Below are 17,204 nucleotides of genomic sequence, written 5' to 3'. Positions count from 1 at the left end.
CTCCTCCCAGCAGAGAGTCAGGTTTTTACAGCCGTTACTTCATTGTTCCGAAAAAGGATGGAGGGTTGCGTCCTATTCTAGATCTGCGCCAGTTAAACAGCAGAGTTCAGAAACTCAAGTTCAGGATGCTCACACTCAAGCAAATTGTATCACAGATTCAGTCCGAGGACTGGTTTGTCACACTAGACCTGAAAGACGCTTACTCCCATGTATCTATCCATCCTCATCACAGGAAGTTCCTGTGGTTCGCTTTCGGGGGCGAAGCTTACCAGTATCGGGTTCTACCGTTTGGCCTAGGTTTATCACCCCGCACCTTTACAAAATGCGTGGATGCAGCTCTGGCTCCTTTGAGACTCCAGGGCATTCGCGTATTAAATTATATCGACGATTGGTTGATTTTAGCTCAGTCAGAGCAGTTGGCAGTTCGGCATCGAGATGTCGTTCTGTCTCACATAAAGGAGTTGGGGTTGCGGCTCAACATCAAGAAGAGTGTTCTCCTCCCTGCTCAGAGGACCACTTTTTTAGGTGTAATTTGGGATTCGACCACAATGCAGGCACGTCTATCTCCTGCTCGGATTTCTGCGATTCTCACAGCCGTAAAAAATGTAAAACTAGGCCAGTCACTCACTGTGAAACAGTTTCAGAGACTGTTGGGGCTCATGGCAGCAGCGTCCAACGTGATTACTTTTGGCCTGCTGTACATGAGACCCCTGCAGTGGTGAATCAGAACCAAGGGGTTTTCTCCGAGGGGAAATCCGTTCCGCAAGATCAAGGTCACGCGGCTATGCCTTCGTGCCTTGGTCATGTGGAAGAAACCTTGGTTCCTCGCCCAGGGCCCAGTGCTGGGGGCTTCTTGTCGACGTGTCACGCTTTCGACGGATGCTTCCCTCACGGGATGGGGGGCGGTCATGAGTGGCCGCTCGGGGCAAGGTCTTTGGCAGGACCATCAACTGTCATGGCATATAAATAGTTTGGAGATGATGGCGGTATTTCGAGCTCTCAAATATTTCCTCCCAGACCTGAGAGGCCATCATGTGTTGGTTCGTACGGACAACACGTCGGTGGTTTCATATATCAACCATCAGGGGGGTCTGAGGTCACGTCACCTTTGCAAGCAGGCCCATCAGATCCTCCTATGGGCCCAGGGGAAGTTGCTATCTCTCAGAGCAGTTTACATTCCGGGGCGTCAGAATGTGGGAGCAGATATACTGTCAAGGCAGGGGCTGAGGCCTGGGGCGTGGAGACTTCACCCCGAGGTGGTGGAGCTCCTGTGGGAGAAATTTGGTCGTGCTCAGATAGACCTTTTCGCATCCTCAGATACAGCCCATTGTCCCATGTGGTTCTCTCTCACGCACCCAGCTCCTCTCGGACTGGATGCGATGGTGCAGGTGTGGCCGAGGCTGCACCTGTATGTTTTTCCCATGATATTGTTGCTCCCGGGGGTTCTGGAAAGGTTTCGCCGGGAAGGGGCCCGTCTGCTACTAATAGCCCCTTACTGGCCGACTCGAGTTTGGTTCTCGGACTTGGTGTCTCTTCTGAACGGCTCTCCCATGGAGATTCCAATCAGGAGGGACCTGCTGTCCCAGGTAGAGGGCACGATTTTTCACCCTCGGCCGGAGTTGTGGAAACTGTGGGCCTGGCCTCTGAGGGGGCCAGGCTCATAGAATCCGGTCTCTCAACTGAGGTCGTTGAGACCATTCTCCATTCCAGAGCCCCTTCCACGAGAAGACTGTATGCACTGAAATGGAAATTATTCTCCACCTGGTGTGGTGAGCGTCAGTTAGATCCTGTTAACTGCCCTGTTGGTTCAGTTCTCGATTTTCTGCAAGACCGTTTCTCTGCTGGATTATCTCCTTCCACCTTAAAAGTTTATGTGGCGGCTATATCGGCCTACCATACCCCTCTGGGGGGTAATTCTATTGGGAGAGATCCTCTGATTACTCGTTTTCTCCGTGGTACATTGAGGTTGAGACCTGCACTGCACTCTAGAGCAGCCTTTCTCAAACTTTTTTCAGTCGGGGCACCTTTCAAAAGTGCATAAAATCTAAAGGCACCCCAGAGTAAAATATAAATTAAAAACACTGCATAACCCAAATGTAAATGCAAATGTCCTGTTTATTTAGACAGAACAGTAATGAACAGAGCATAATACGAACTGTAAATAACAATAACAATAACAATAATAATAATAACAACTTTACAGGGCTATCACTTTTGTGAAAAAATCCTGATCGATTTTTGAGACATAAACGTTCATTGAATCGATTGTAAAATCGATTTTCCATGTCTAAAGACGTTTCCATTTTCAGCGCCAAATATAGGCAAATCCACGGACAACTAACAGGCATTAGGACGAGCGTAAAGAGTGCGCTTGAGACGCGCACAAGTCAGCAACATTTCTGATGATTTATTGGCATGAAGTTTCGTGCACAATGACAAACAGGAGTGCAAGATTCTCGAAAAACAATAAGCAGAGTGGACTGCCATAACATCAATGAAAAATATTACTGCAGGCTTCGACATGGCTGTGTTTACGATTAGAAATGTCAAACAAATTTCGCCTACGTAGGCGATTGTAGGCCGGATCTGTATCTGTATGCATGGGACTGTCTGAATACCGGCAGAATTCACATTTTTGTTGTAAAAAGAGACACGTTATGCAGAAGTATAGTATAGTTTGTATGTGTGTTTGTCAGAGCCTGCAGTTGCTGTGTGACGCGCGTTCGCGCGGTCGGTGTTGTTGACGCGGTGCTATGGGTTGCGTCAAGTTGTGTGTGTGTCTTGCTTCGGTCTTGTGAGACGGATTTTTATGGTTAATTTTATATATATATATTTATCTAAAATGAATTTACAATTTTATTAATACGTTCATATGTTTAAAAAGAAGAAGAATGTATTTATGTAAATTCAAATATATATATATATTTTAGCCTACGTAATTTTTTGGCGGCACCCCTGACAAAGTCAGGGGGCACCCCAGTGTGCCGCGGCACCCACTTTGAGAAAGGCTGCTCTAGAGCACCGGCTTGGGATTTAGCCATTGTACTTGAGGGTCTGGCTCTGGCTCCCTTCGAGCCTATTGAAGAGGTTCCAGAAAAATTCCTTACTTTGAAAGCTTTATTTCTCCTTGCTATTTCATCTATCAAAAGAATTGGAGATTTGCATGCCCTGTCGGTTGCTCCTTCATGTCTGGAATTTGCACCTGGTATGGTGAAAGCATTTCTATACCCTAGACCGGGTTATATTCCTAAGGTCCCAGTTAATGTTTGGGGCCCAATAGTGCTGCAGGCCTTTTATCCTCCACCTTTTAATACCCCAGATCAGGAACAACTGAACCTGTTATGTCCAGTTCGGGCATTAGATGCCTACGTTCACAGAGCTGCCCTGTGGCGTAAGTCAGAGCAATTATTTGTTTGTTTTGGGTCACTCAGAAGAGGGTGCCCTGCATCTAAACAGGTTATGAGCAAATGGATAGTCGAGGCTATTTCATTAGCTTATGAAGCGGCCGGTCAGCCTTCACCTATGGCTGTACGGGCCCATTCTACTAGGAGTATGGCAGCCTCTACGGCCTTAATTTCGGGGGTTTCCCTTCCTGATATTTGTAATGCGGCAGGTTGGTCCTCTCCGCATACATTTGTCAGGTTTTATGACCTTGACCTCTCCACTCCAGGGGCGAGGTTGCTTGCTTCTTAGTGTGCGCAGGACTTCACACAGAACGGGCATTTGTCACTATGGCGTAGTGGGTATGGAGTTCCCACCGCGTCTCAAACGCAGCTCGAGTTCCCTTGAAAGGGAACGTCTCAGGTTACGTATGTAACCCTGGTTCCCTGAGAGGGAACGAGACGCTGCGTTTGCCTGCCATACTTCCTGCATACCCTGATCGACTTGCTTCAGACTTTTCAGAAGCTGGCGCGGTCTGTTTTCAAGGGTGCTTTATAGTTTCCTGGTCTATGACGTCACCTATGACGTATCGGGCTTCCATTGGACTGATTTTACACGTGCTTCATGACGCAATCACGCAGAGCGTTCCCACCGCGTCTCAAACGCAGTGTCTCGTTCCCTCTCAGGGAACCAGGGTTACATACGTAACCTGAGACGTTTTCATACCATAAAAATAATTTATATGACTGTAACTGTTATAAAATGACATTCGCTCTCTAACAAATGTGAATAATATTTTTTGCTGAAAATTTTAATTGAAAAAGGGCAGTATGAGGGCAGTGTTCTCCAGAGCACAAATGTGCATCTCCACAGTGTGCCATGCCAGAAAAATAATTTAAAATGACTGCCAAGATGTGTGACCAACAAAAAGATTTTATTGGTTAAGTCAAATTCATTCCGTCATTATTAACCATTTTACAGGCCTTCTGTATGCGTCGTGTTTGCAGAGTGAAGAAAATCTGTGCTACCCTGAGGCAACATCATGCAATAGACTGTTAAGAGGAAGTGGAATCTACAACAACTCATGAACAACATACATTAAGTGATGCAACTGCATGTGACTCGCCATGATTTGCTCGAAATCATCTCTCAGTAGAAGATCCCCAATCTGACAAATGTTCTGCTAACATAGAAACCTGGAGTGTGATCACCCCTATAGAGGTTAATGCTAGATTTAAAACTTCTCTATATTTTGTTATGCATGTCAGAATTTTTATGAGATATTCCCTCGGAATAAGTGACTGTAAGAAACTGTAATTCATTCATTATCCATCGTTGGACCTTGACAAGCCTGATAAAAACTCCCCTCGGTTGTCAACAGCTAAGGCGTTCACGTTCCATCAGACTCTCTCTGTGATGTACCACCTTCCTCTCTCTCACTCAGTCCTTCACTTTCTGTCATTCAGTCTATTCCCCCTCTTTATTTTGTAGTTAAACTGATTTAGGCTATGTATGGAGCAATATAAAAATATACTATAATTTGTACAATTTTGGTATCATGTTTTGTTTATTATGTTTTAAAATGAGGTACAATAAGAGCTGCAAAAAAAATATATTTCACCATAAACTGACAGCAGATGGTGGTGATGGTTTTGTGAAGTGCAGGTTCTAACAGCTGATCAAACAAATCTTGCACTTTGAAATCCATCAATTTGTCTCTTCAGCAAGGGATTCAGTAGAGTCAGAATGTTGAGCTGTTTGGATCACAGCTCAGTTCAACTATCAAATCCAAGATGTTCTCATAAAATAGATTTTTGCCATATGGAACCATTTGGAACTCTGCAAAGTCTTTTTCTTGCATTTGTCGATCTGTTTTGTGGGTTTTTATTTTCCTTTGCCCGAATAGAAAAATGACAAGATTATTTTGTGTGTAAATGTATTTTAATTGTACTGTAATTTATATATATATATATATGTATGTGTGTGTGTGTGTCTGTGTGTATATATATATATATATATATATATATATATATACACACACACACACACACACAAACACACACACACATATATACGTATATATAGATATATACAGTATATATATATATATATATATATACTGTACATAAGATTAGGATTGGGAAGATGCACATTGGAATCATTGGAATGATTTTTGAAGGAAAAGGTGTGTGTGTGTGTGTGTGTGTGTGTGTGTGTGTGTGTGTGTGTGTGTGTGTGTGTGTGTGTGTGTGTGTGTGTGTGTGTGTGTGTGTGTGTGTGTGTGTGTGTGTGTGTGTGTGTTTTTTTGATTGGAGACCTCCCGTGTGTGTGTAATAAACCATAGAAGTTAGAAATAAATTTTCCCAAATACATTTAATACTTTACTGAAAATGATTTGAAATCAAGCCAAACTAAATGAAGTGTACAAGATGAAAATCATAAACAGCAAACAGTGGCGGTTCTACATTGAATTACACCCTGGGCGAGACCCCCTTCGAGCAACTCCCCCCCCCCCCCCCCCCCCCCACCCCCCACACAAGAAAAAAACAACAACAATAAAATCACATACCGTTCATTTGAAGAAAAAAAAAAACAGTAAGAAAATCCAGTTATTTTGCTATATTAATCTAACTTTCAGGGAGGAACCATTAGCTCATTGGTTACTGCCTCGAATTCTATGCATGGCACACTTTTAGTTATGACTTGTTAAACTATACTTTGTCACGAAATAGAGTTTTTATAAGTGAAAGTGGCCGAGAGATACTTATGTAGTAACACAATACTTATCTCTTAAATAATTTCTAATAACTCTAATATTAACAACTATCCAAACTGTTTTAGACCTAAAATACCTTAGGCCTTAAATGTCAGAGAAAAGGACAGAATCAGAGATTATTTTTTAATAGAAAATTGTACTTTGCATATTATAGGCTACTGTAAAAACACATAATTATAGTTGATTTTAGTTGATCATTATGAAAATTATTTTCATTTCATGAATATAGTGACCAAAATGATCACGGTTAAACACAGAATCTTGTTCAAAAAGTAGGCCTAATACACAATGAAATCTATTCACCAAGTTAATAACATTAAAGATGATGGCCAAATTTTAAAGGAGTGTGTTTTATGTTATCTAATAACATGTACACGTTCAAATAAACTTTTGACAAAAAAGGTTTTATAAAAAGATAAACCTCACATATTTCAGCCTTTAAATCATCTTTATAAAAATAATGGGTCAATAAAGATAAATTCCTGACATTTATAATGCACAGTAGCTTATTTTTTATTATTAATAGTAAAATTCGGTCCGATTTTCCCATGGCTGTCGTTGCTATACAACCATGCACTGCGCTCTCCACAACGACAAAGAAGTTTTAGTAGCTAATGGATTTCCACCACAGAAAAACGCTTGCTGTAGCTCTGCTACAAGATTTGTTTACGGAGAAGAGAAAAACACCCACGTGTTTGGGTGCACCCCCATACTGAAAAGATAAAAAATGTTCATCTCGCTGCTCCTGGAAAAAATTAGCGTGTCGCTTCTTGAGCGCGCTTCCCGTGCGCCTACATTTGAAATAACGTCCTCGAGCGCGCAAAAGACGCGATATGTGAACGGCCCCTTGGTGAGCTACCTCCAATCTGGAGACCCCCTTGACATAGCTTCTGTGCACGGCACCTTCTCAGCAAGCAGGGGCGCCATTGCCAATAATTGAATTGAAATGATAGAAAATAGAAAACCTTCGCGGCGCAGAGGATTTTTTTTTAACTGCTCGTGCCGCCCCCCATGTGACATGAAAAAATGCCGCCCCGGGTGACTGCCCGGTTCGCCCGTGTCTAAAACCGCTACTGACAGCAAACCTAAGAAAACTATTCTTGCTGATTTTATTATTGCGTTTGACAAATGAAATATCTCTTTTGAGTGAGTGTTGAATTTCTTTGATTAGCAATTCCACTTCCTGTCATTCTTACCCATTACATTTCAACATCATGTTGAGCGTGAACAATTCAAATAAAATCCAAACACATAAACTGAACCAATTCTTAAATTCTGAATGTTGCCAAAACTGTTGCTCAATAAAGGAAAGTATTTTGACTAAAGCCAGCTCTCTACAGTGCCGTAGAATCACTCACCCTGCAACCTGTGCTGGAGGGAAAAAAAACTAAATTGAAGCTGCACTACCGGTACCTGCGGCGTCCCGTCATACAAGCACAGCCTGCATATTGTACATCTGAAAATCACATCGACAAATAACTGAAAGTGGAGTTCATCGCTCTGTGCCTCAGCCACAAGCACTTTCATACATAATGGAAAAGAGATCTGAAAAATAGGAAAAATAAGTATTTTACAACTGCACTTCGCATATGATGTTCAGCGGGCATGAAGCTAGTCCCTGACTGTGCCCTGAAGTGGAAAGCTGAACCCCAACAAAAGTGACGCAAACTCTTTGTGAACTTTCTAAGACTGGCAAAGGTTATGTATTTGTTTACTTAGCATCTTTGTGCTCGCAAGGCACCCTGACGTAGCACTGTTGCTTGTGGAGGTTTGCCGTGCGAGCAAAGACACAGGTGGAAAGCTTGTTATCTTGAACAGGGCGCAACTTTTCCCACACAGGGCACATTCATCAAGACTGAGAAGGCCAGACAAGGTTCTTCGACTTTTTTCCTCCAGCACGCTTCTGTTCTTTCTGTAGCCTCTCATGTCTGCTTCTTTCCATTCCATGCTCACCTTCAACCTCATATTTCCATGCTGAACTGCAGAGAGCTTGTGCTTCCTCTCCCACGGCTCATCTGTCTTCTCAACACATCCCTTTCAGCTTGAACTCTCTCTGTTCCCCTCTCCCCCATTCTGCCATTCGTTTTTACTTCTCTTCTTTTGGCACCATTTTCACATTCACTCGTCACCTCGTCTCCCCTGGCATCATGTCTGGGCACATCCAGCCTGCGTCGCACATGGCAACAGTCTAGTTCTCCTGTCAGTGTGGAATGGCTTAGGACACAACACTCAATAGAATGCATTTCCCCTCGATGTGCATGTGTTCTTCAGCGAGAATACATTTTACTGCACCAACAGCGCCTGCAGCTGTGCAGCTGTACATGTGTACAATGAGCATTTGCTTATTGCGGTTAATAATGGTGCTTGCTAAGTGGTGCTTATTGTGTTTTCCAGGAAATAATCGTTGGCAAGTTACTTGTCCACAAAGGCATTAATGATACTTCAAATCGTGTGACTTGTTAAGAGAGGTGTGATCGGACAGCGACAAGCAATTTTTACACTGCTATGAGACATGACAAAATCAATCAAAAATCCCATCCAATCGACAAAGAGGAAAAACTGCGGACTGCAGCTTTAATATATTATTCTGATATTATCGTAATTCTATATTTCTTAAAATTATTTTTGGAAGTTTGCTTTGCACTCTTAGTTATTTAACCTAGACCTTGATTTTGAAAGGCAGCTTGCCGGAAATGCGAACAGATCGCTCGCGCACAGGGAGCGCGCATTTACAGAGATTGCTGACAGACGGAGACACGGAACCATGCGGTCACGGATTCACGCATCTGAACTATAGTATTAAGGTCACCTTAAAGTGAATTTAGGCATCTAGTCGCGGTTTGTTTTTTATTTTTTGTAGTATTTGTTTTGTGTCTGTTTTTAGCACCTGGTTGGAAAGGAGTACAAGGTGTACATCATGTATATTTAAGCACTTGTATAATGCTACATAGCATATCTTGTCAATATGATTGTTTTTTATGTGTTTGTTTGATTTAAGAGTATAAGTTGTTTATGATAAATGTTAGTATTAATTTCGTAATTTGTTGCTATATCGTCTACTGTTTTGTTTAGATTTATATGTACGTGAATCATTTTCAAACTCCAATAATGTTAATTTATCTGTTCTAGCTCTTACGGTGTTGTGAAGGTATTAAGGACAATAAACCAACAACATCCGTGAGAGAGCGAATTTCTTTATTCAACTGGGCTGCTACAGTCAGGTTTCTATGCATACCCCAAGAAGAAATCCTACAAGCATCCGTGTCTGTGTGTGTGTGTGTGTGTGTGTTTTCTGATTGGAGACCTCCTGCATTTGAGTCTTTCTGTCACGCTAATCACCTACACAGCAGCACATCAGGTGAGCAACAGATGCCGTCTAACACTCCAGTTGCTTCCTAATTCAATTATTCTGCCCGTTTGTTTTCAGGTCACACTGCCAGCATGTTTCACAATGGCAAGCAAACTGGGCCAGTTCACACCTGCCACTAGTGAAGGTGAAGTAAGAAGAAGAGAGCGGAATTCAGAGGAGAGGTCTCGTCCGCTGCGCTGGTGTGGCTGTAAGTCAGCAGGGCTTGAGCTTGATGCTGCTTATTTTCAGAGCATCTGACAGTGTGATTCATTTCTCCTCTGCAGTCCAACAGACTGTAAGGTGAGAACAAGAGCAGAGCCTGGGGATGTGTGTGCACAGAGTGCGTACACTTAGATACTCGCACTCGCACACACACCTCTCGAACTCTCTCTAAGTGTCAGCAGAGGATGGAAGAGGGTGAGGATAAGAGCAGCCTGCAGCAAGGTGAGACCGCGTGTGTGTGAAGGCTATGGATGTGATTCAGTGACAGGTTGAGGAGAGAGACGCACGGATGATGTTCACAGCGGTGCTTAATACCAGAAGTGACATCTTCAGTCTCTGTCTCATGCTCCAGTGAGATTTCTGTCCACATCCATGGGCATTTTCACAGAGGGGTCCGAGAAGGGCTGAATCATGCACTGGCAGTTTAAATAGCAATCTGCTAGCTCAGATACTTGAATTCATAAATTACCAAATAAGGGCCAGATTTACAAACAGCTTGCGCCAGCGCAAACCCTCCTACTGTCAGGATTTACTTAAGACACAGTGAAAATTTAGCACTGAAAAGGTGTGGACAGGGTTATTTTTGCGACTGACCTTATTGCATATGGATTTGTAGGAGTTTCCCTTTCAGACGCAATATTTATAAGAGAAGAGTATTTAAATTAATCACACAAGATGATTTACTAAGGTATTTACTGTTTTTTTGTGGCAGTATTTAACGGCCAAAAAAAGCATGTATTAAACCAGACGCCAATTTGCGTTTCTCCTGGTAGACTGCGTTGGTCATTATGGAAATGATCCGGATGTGTCTGTGTTCTTTAATTTGCGTGTTGTCAGTAGATCACGTGCAGAACTTTCCACTCCTATTGGCGCTTTTTTGGAATTGTGTTCTAACGCTAATTTGCCTTGTTTAGTAAATCTTGCCCTAAATGTACATGTACAGTATATGTATGTTACAACCAATAATGTTGTAATTACTTGGAGAAAGTTATCTCTTAGTAAGTTTTACGTTAGCATCACAGAGCTTTTGACACAAATCAACTGAGCCTTAAATGTCATGTGACTTATTGAGTTGGAGCAAGAGGAAATGACGCCATAGTAACACTGACTAGGTGACGCGACCATAAAATGTGTACATTCCCAGTATAACAAGTTGTTATGTTATGAGGAGAAAGGCATACATATACATAGATACAGGTCCATATATACATACATGCATACAGTACATACATTTAATGCTTTAAAGTAACACCAGGTAACTTTTGCTCTCGGTGTCCCCCTACAGTTGGGAAACAGTATTGTCCTCTACTACTGTCATAAACTCTGTCATCCTACATGCACGTGCATTTGTTGACAACCATGATAGTCCTGAACACTGTAGGGGGAGGTCACATGCAGGTGTTCTGCTTGCGTCGCGTGTGAAATGTCTTCATCCCAGGTACAGTGGCATATATTTCAGCATGTCATATGAATATTTCTTCATGGGTTTTATTCATGGGAATCCCGTTTGCCTCTGTAGCTATCAATAATCGGAAATTACACAATCAAGTAACTTTACACATGTAACAAATGAGAAGCTATGAACACAATGATAATATTAATAATCTTCCTCCTTTAGTTGTACATGTTGAGTAGAGTACACTTTTAAGGTCAAACATTTGCTATTTGCATTTCATCGATTGCAAAGTTCAAATCAGAACAAGAATGCTAGCGATAGCTAACCATCAAAAACTAGAATATCGTTTACTAGCTACCTGATTGATAATTCGTTACTCTACTATCATTACTTGATTCATGAAGATAAACGGAGGATAAGATAGCTTCCGTAACATAGTCAGGCAGACAAAAAAACAACAAAGAGATAGTATGCAAGCAATATACTTAGTTCAAAAGCATGACAGCCAAGTCCGCATCGGTCGGGCACCCCTCCTCCTCCTTCAGCTCACACCAGCGAGAAAACGCTGGCCCACTGTTGATCCTCGTTCTGCCTTTAACGCGATCACTTTCTCTTTTTCTCTTTTTGCTTTGCTCCGATAAAACCTTTGCTTTCTTGTTTTTCTTTGCTGCTTCGGCCATGACTATAACATTTGGCTCGCACGTCCGATTTTAAGGAAGTGGGGGTGGTGGTGGAAGTGACGTATATGCAGTGGTGTAAAGTAACGAATTACAAATACTCTCGTTACTGTAATTGAGTAGTTTTTTTTAGGAATTGTACTTTTTTAAGTAGTTTAAAAACAGTGTACTTTTACTTTTACTTGAGTACATTTTAAGTGCTGTATCGTTACTTTTACTGCGCTATTTTCCCTGAACCTGCCGTCGCTACATTTATATGAATATTTATTTTTATAATAAGTCATGTGACTCCATGCGTGATTCCCGTCAAATCAAATCGCGCGCGGAAAACTTTGCATCAAACCAGCATCAACAGACTTCGAGACACCTGGCGCCAATTTATTTTGTTCACGAAGTGACTTTCGGAGTGGATCTTGAGCCTGGAGGAAGTTCATGCATTCGTGTCTTCATATAGGCAAAAAAAACAGCGCAAGCGTCACACGTGCTTCTGTGTGTGTGTGTGTGTGTGTGGTAAATGAAACTGCGCGTCGGCTGCACCATTCATTCACACAGAACATGCAGGATTCTTTACATGCAGGATTCAGAACATGCAGGATATTTAAATTGTCTTTGTGGTTTAATATTTACACACACACACTTGAAATCAAATCGCGATATAAACGTGACACACACACACACACACACACACACACACACTACACTCACCGGCCACTTTATTAGGTACACCTGTCCAACTGCTCGTTAACACTTAATTTCTAAGCAGCCAATCACATGGCGGCAACTCAGTGCATTTAGGCATGTAGACATGGTCAAGACAATCTCCTGCAGTTCAAACCGAGCATCAGTATGGGGAAGAAAGTTGATTTGAGTGACTTTGAACGTGGCATGATTGTTGGTGCCAGAAGGGCTGGTCTGAGTATTTCAGAAACTGCTAATCTACTGGGATTTTCACGCACAACCATCTCTAGGGTTTACAGAGAATGGTCCGAAAAAGAAAAAACATCCAGTGAGCGGCAGTTCTGTGGGCGGAAATGCCTTGTTGATGCCAGAGGTCAGAGGAGAATGGCCAGACTGGTTCGAGCTGATAGAAGGGCAACAGTGACTGAAATAACCACTCGTTACAACCGAGGTATGCAGCAAAGCATTTGTGAAGCCACAACACGCACAACCTTGAGGCGGATGGGCTACAACAGCAGAAGACTCCACCGGGTACCACTCATCTCCACTACAAATAGGAAAAAGAGGCTACAATTTGCAAGAGCTCACCAAAATTGAACAGTTGAAGACTGGAAAAATGTTGCCTGGTCTGATGAGTCTCGATTTCTGTTGAGACATTCAGATGTTAGAGTCAGAATTTGGTGTAAACAGAATGAGAACATGGAACCATCATGCCTTGTTACCACTGTGCAGGCTGGTGGTGGTGGTGTAATGGTGTGGGGGATGTTTTCCTGGCACACTTTTGGCCCCTTAGTGCCAATTGGGCATCGTTTAAATGCCACGGCCTACCTGAGCATTGTTTCTGACCATGTCCATCCCTTTATGGCCACCATGTACCCATCCTCTGATGGCTACTTCCACCATGTCACAAAGCTCTAATCATTTCAAATTGGTTTCTTGAACATGACAATGAGTTCACTGTACTAAAATGGCCTCCACAGTCACCAGATCTCAACCCAATAGAGCATCTTTGGGATGTGGTGGAACGGGAGATTCGCATCATGGATGTGCAGCCGACAAATCTGCGGCAACTGTGTGATGCCATCATGTCAATATGGACCAAACTCCCTGAGGAATGCTTCCAGCACCTTGTTGAATCTATGCCACGAAGAATTGAGGCAGTTCTGAAGGCAAAAGGGGGTCCAACCCGTTACTAGCATGGGGTACCTAATAAAGTGGCCGGTGAGTGTATATCGCGATTTGATTTCAAGTGTACTGAACGACTTTCTATTTATTCCTCAAAAAATGTACAAATTCCGTGAAATTCCGCGTTATACAGTAAATTCCTTTTTTATGACTGGATTTTGTCATCATTTTAGGGGGGAGGGGGGGGGGGGGGGGTTAGTCCAAAACAATGGTTGGGGAAACGCTGTATTTTTTTTAGTGCTAGCAGTCAAAAATAAAACTGTTGGATATTGAAATAGGCCTACTGTTTCTTTTTTTCTATGAATCTGTGATAAGAGAAGCACCCCTGGTATGCGGTGACTTTTCCTGTCCCAATGATTTATATTTTCTCTAAAATGAGTCACATATTATAGTAAATGGCTTAAATTGTAGATTTAAGTATTCTTTACCATTTAAACAGAGATAATAGACAGTACAAATACTATTTTGTATTTTACACAATTTTAATTGATGTATGCTTTCAATTATATCATGTCCTCAGTGCACAGTAATCAACTTCAGCAAGAAATATAAACCATGAAATGACAAAAACCTCAAAATATTTTTTTATTATGTTATAGACTAGGCTAAATTGCCTCTAATCATACATATACATCATGTGAAAATATAGGTCATTTTCTTCAATTACTGCGTCCCTGAAGTAGTCTTCCACCCTGTTATGTACTTTTTTGCCTTCCAAATCCGACTGCAATTTCATTGAGATCATTTTCAAGAAGTGACTTAATTTCTTTTACCTGCTGGAATTCAACTGTACAAACTGAAGTAAGCTTCAACTCTCACTCCTAACTTTTTTTTTTTTTTTTTTTTATGTTATCCTGCTTGTCCCACCCTTAAAGTTCCACCCTGTTAGGCTATGTTATGGAGAATGTTTGTCCTATCAAAAAAATTTAAAAACAAATCTGACATAGTTATAAAAGTTATATTTATCTGTAGAAGGTTAGCTAAATGTTGATCACTCAAAGAGCTAAGGCTAATTTAGCTAAAAAAAATTCCACCCTGTTAGGTCTATAAACCTAACAGGGTGGAATGTGAAACATATTCTATTCATCAAAAATTGTTTTGCTTGTTTCAAGAAGAAAAAAAATCTAAGATGGCATAAGGGACATATACTATCAAAGAAAAGCTCATTATTGTTTAACATTTACATTATTAACATGTTGTGATAACTATGTATATGTCCCTAACAGGGTGGAATATTTTCATGGACAGTGTCTGAACAAACATAATTATTATTATAGAGTCCCTGAGCTTGACCAATATGTATTCCTTATAGTTAAACATGTCACTATTTTGGTAGAATGCTAAAAACATGAAAATCATGTTCTTTTTTTTTCAACACTTATGAAGCCAAAATGTCACCGCATACCAGGAATGACCCAAAAGAGCTCTACATTTTCAATTTGCAGGGTATAAGGTGGACTAACATTCATAGCATAATACTCACTACTCACTACTCTTGAGTACTTTTAAAAGGGCTACTTTTTACTCCTACTTTGAGTAGTATTTAGGACAGGTACTTTTACTCTACTCTCACTACATTTTTTGACAAGTAACAGTACTTTTACTTGAGTATGCTTTTTCAGTACTCTTTCCACCACTGCGTATATGCCGCAAAGCAGTCGAATTTTGTAGTTCTCTTTGTTCGCCGGTTACTACCCGAAACCCGAAGTTTAAAAGTACGATTAAAAATGCTACAGACCAGGGGCGTCACTAGGATTTTCATTTTAGGGGGGCTAAGCCCCCAATATGATTTTTTTTTTAAAAATAAAAAAATGTAACACTTTAGTTTAGGATCTAAAGATCACTATTAACCATTTTCATTACGATGCAAAGGCACGGTTTTATAATAACTGTGGTCCCTAATGTGAGGTAGGGCAAATAAGGGGGTTCGGGGTCTCCCCGAGAAAATTTTGATTTCTCTGATCTACATATGTGCATTTTAAGATGTTCTGAAGGCCAAAAAACTTGGATAGTGGGCAGCTGATTATTTTTCTCTCCTCATCAGCATCACACTCTTTTTCTCTTTGTTTTTATCTTGCCCTGTCTCTTCCCCTCCTAAAGCTGAGCTTTGACTGATATAGGCTTTTCATTTTTGTCTGTCAGTGAAGAAAGTAAACATAGGGTCAATTGATAGGTTGATTTTGCCTATGAATCATTTTCTCAGACGCGTTTATTTACTGAAAGCTACTAAAGGTAATTAAGTTTATTAAATGCATTCACAATATGTAGGCTACACATTTATTATTGATCTTATGCCTAATACAGGGCCGTAGACAGGGCTTTAGTCACAGAGGTCCTAAATTTGAGGTTGGTAGGGGGTTCAAATTTTTTATTTCTCTGATATGTGCATTTCAAGACGTTTGAAGACCAAAAAAGGATAAGAAATAGCTTTAAAACCATGTCAGTGGGCAGATTATTTGTCAATACCTGCTCTCTTCTCATCTCCATCACTCTTTCTTTTTTTCTCAGTCTCTTCGTCCCTTTCTCTTCCCCTCCTAAAGCTGAGCTTTTTTAATTTACTAAAGGCTACAATTTGTATTATATCCTCAATATGTACACATTCATTATTAATCTTGTGCCTAACATGATGAAAACGGCTTTGTTAATGTTTCTTGTAAACTAATTATTACATTACATGAGTCACGTTACAGCCTATTTTCAGTTCAAAATGGCGAAATTAGACAAAACTATATTAGTTTGCCTGATTATTTTTTGTCATTCGTTTAACATTTATGACCTAAAAAAAGTAAAATATGAAATGTTAAGTTTAGCTACTTACATCTTATCTCGCACTTGACCGTACGCGTCGAGTCGCACTGTTAAAATTCGCGCTCAGCTTCTGTGAACATAAAGCCTGCCTACTTTGATTTGATTGGTCATCTCAAATATTCTGACATTGACGAGCAGTGACAGACCAATGAGGCTCAGATGAACACACATGAACACACACACACACACACACACACACCCTGTCCTCTGTTTCTGACGTGCTCTCTGCTCGGCGCCGCTGCGGATTGAAGATGAAGAACGCGCTGAATCTGATTATAACAAGACTGAAGCGAACACGAATTTGTGTAGCCTACATTAATCTCACATTTTTAGGGGGGCTAGGCAGAAGTTTAGGGGGGCTGAAGCCCCCCTAAAAAGGGCCTAGTGACGCCCCTGCTACAGACCCCGTCAGGCTATGGCAGACGTGTCATTCAACCTATTGTAAGTCGATGTACCATCACAAGAGACTTGGAAATATATTATGAAGCTTGAGAAGTTACCTAGTGCTGCTTTAAAGCCCTCTCAACAGTCATACACTGGTTATTAAAAAGTATAGTATAATAATGAAATATTAGTGACTCACAGTATATGTTTTAATGTTTAAGTTTTAAGGGAATTAAAGGTGCAATAGGTGATCTGGGAAATGCTAAATTTAGCCTCCCTGCAAATCGCAATCCAAAGCCACGCCTCCTCCAAAACACAAACGCACACAGACCAGAAGCGAGACAACCA

The sequence above is a fragment of the Rhinichthys klamathensis genome, unplaced genomic scaffold, assembly GCF_029890125.1.
Source record: "Rhinichthys klamathensis goyatoka isolate OS25496 unplaced genomic scaffold, OSU_Roscu_1.1 h1tg000325l_1, whole genome shotgun sequence".
NCBI lineage: Eukaryota > Metazoa > Chordata > Actinopteri > Cypriniformes > Leuciscidae > Rhinichthys > Rhinichthys klamathensis.
Note: the sequence above shows the minus strand (reverse complement) of the source record.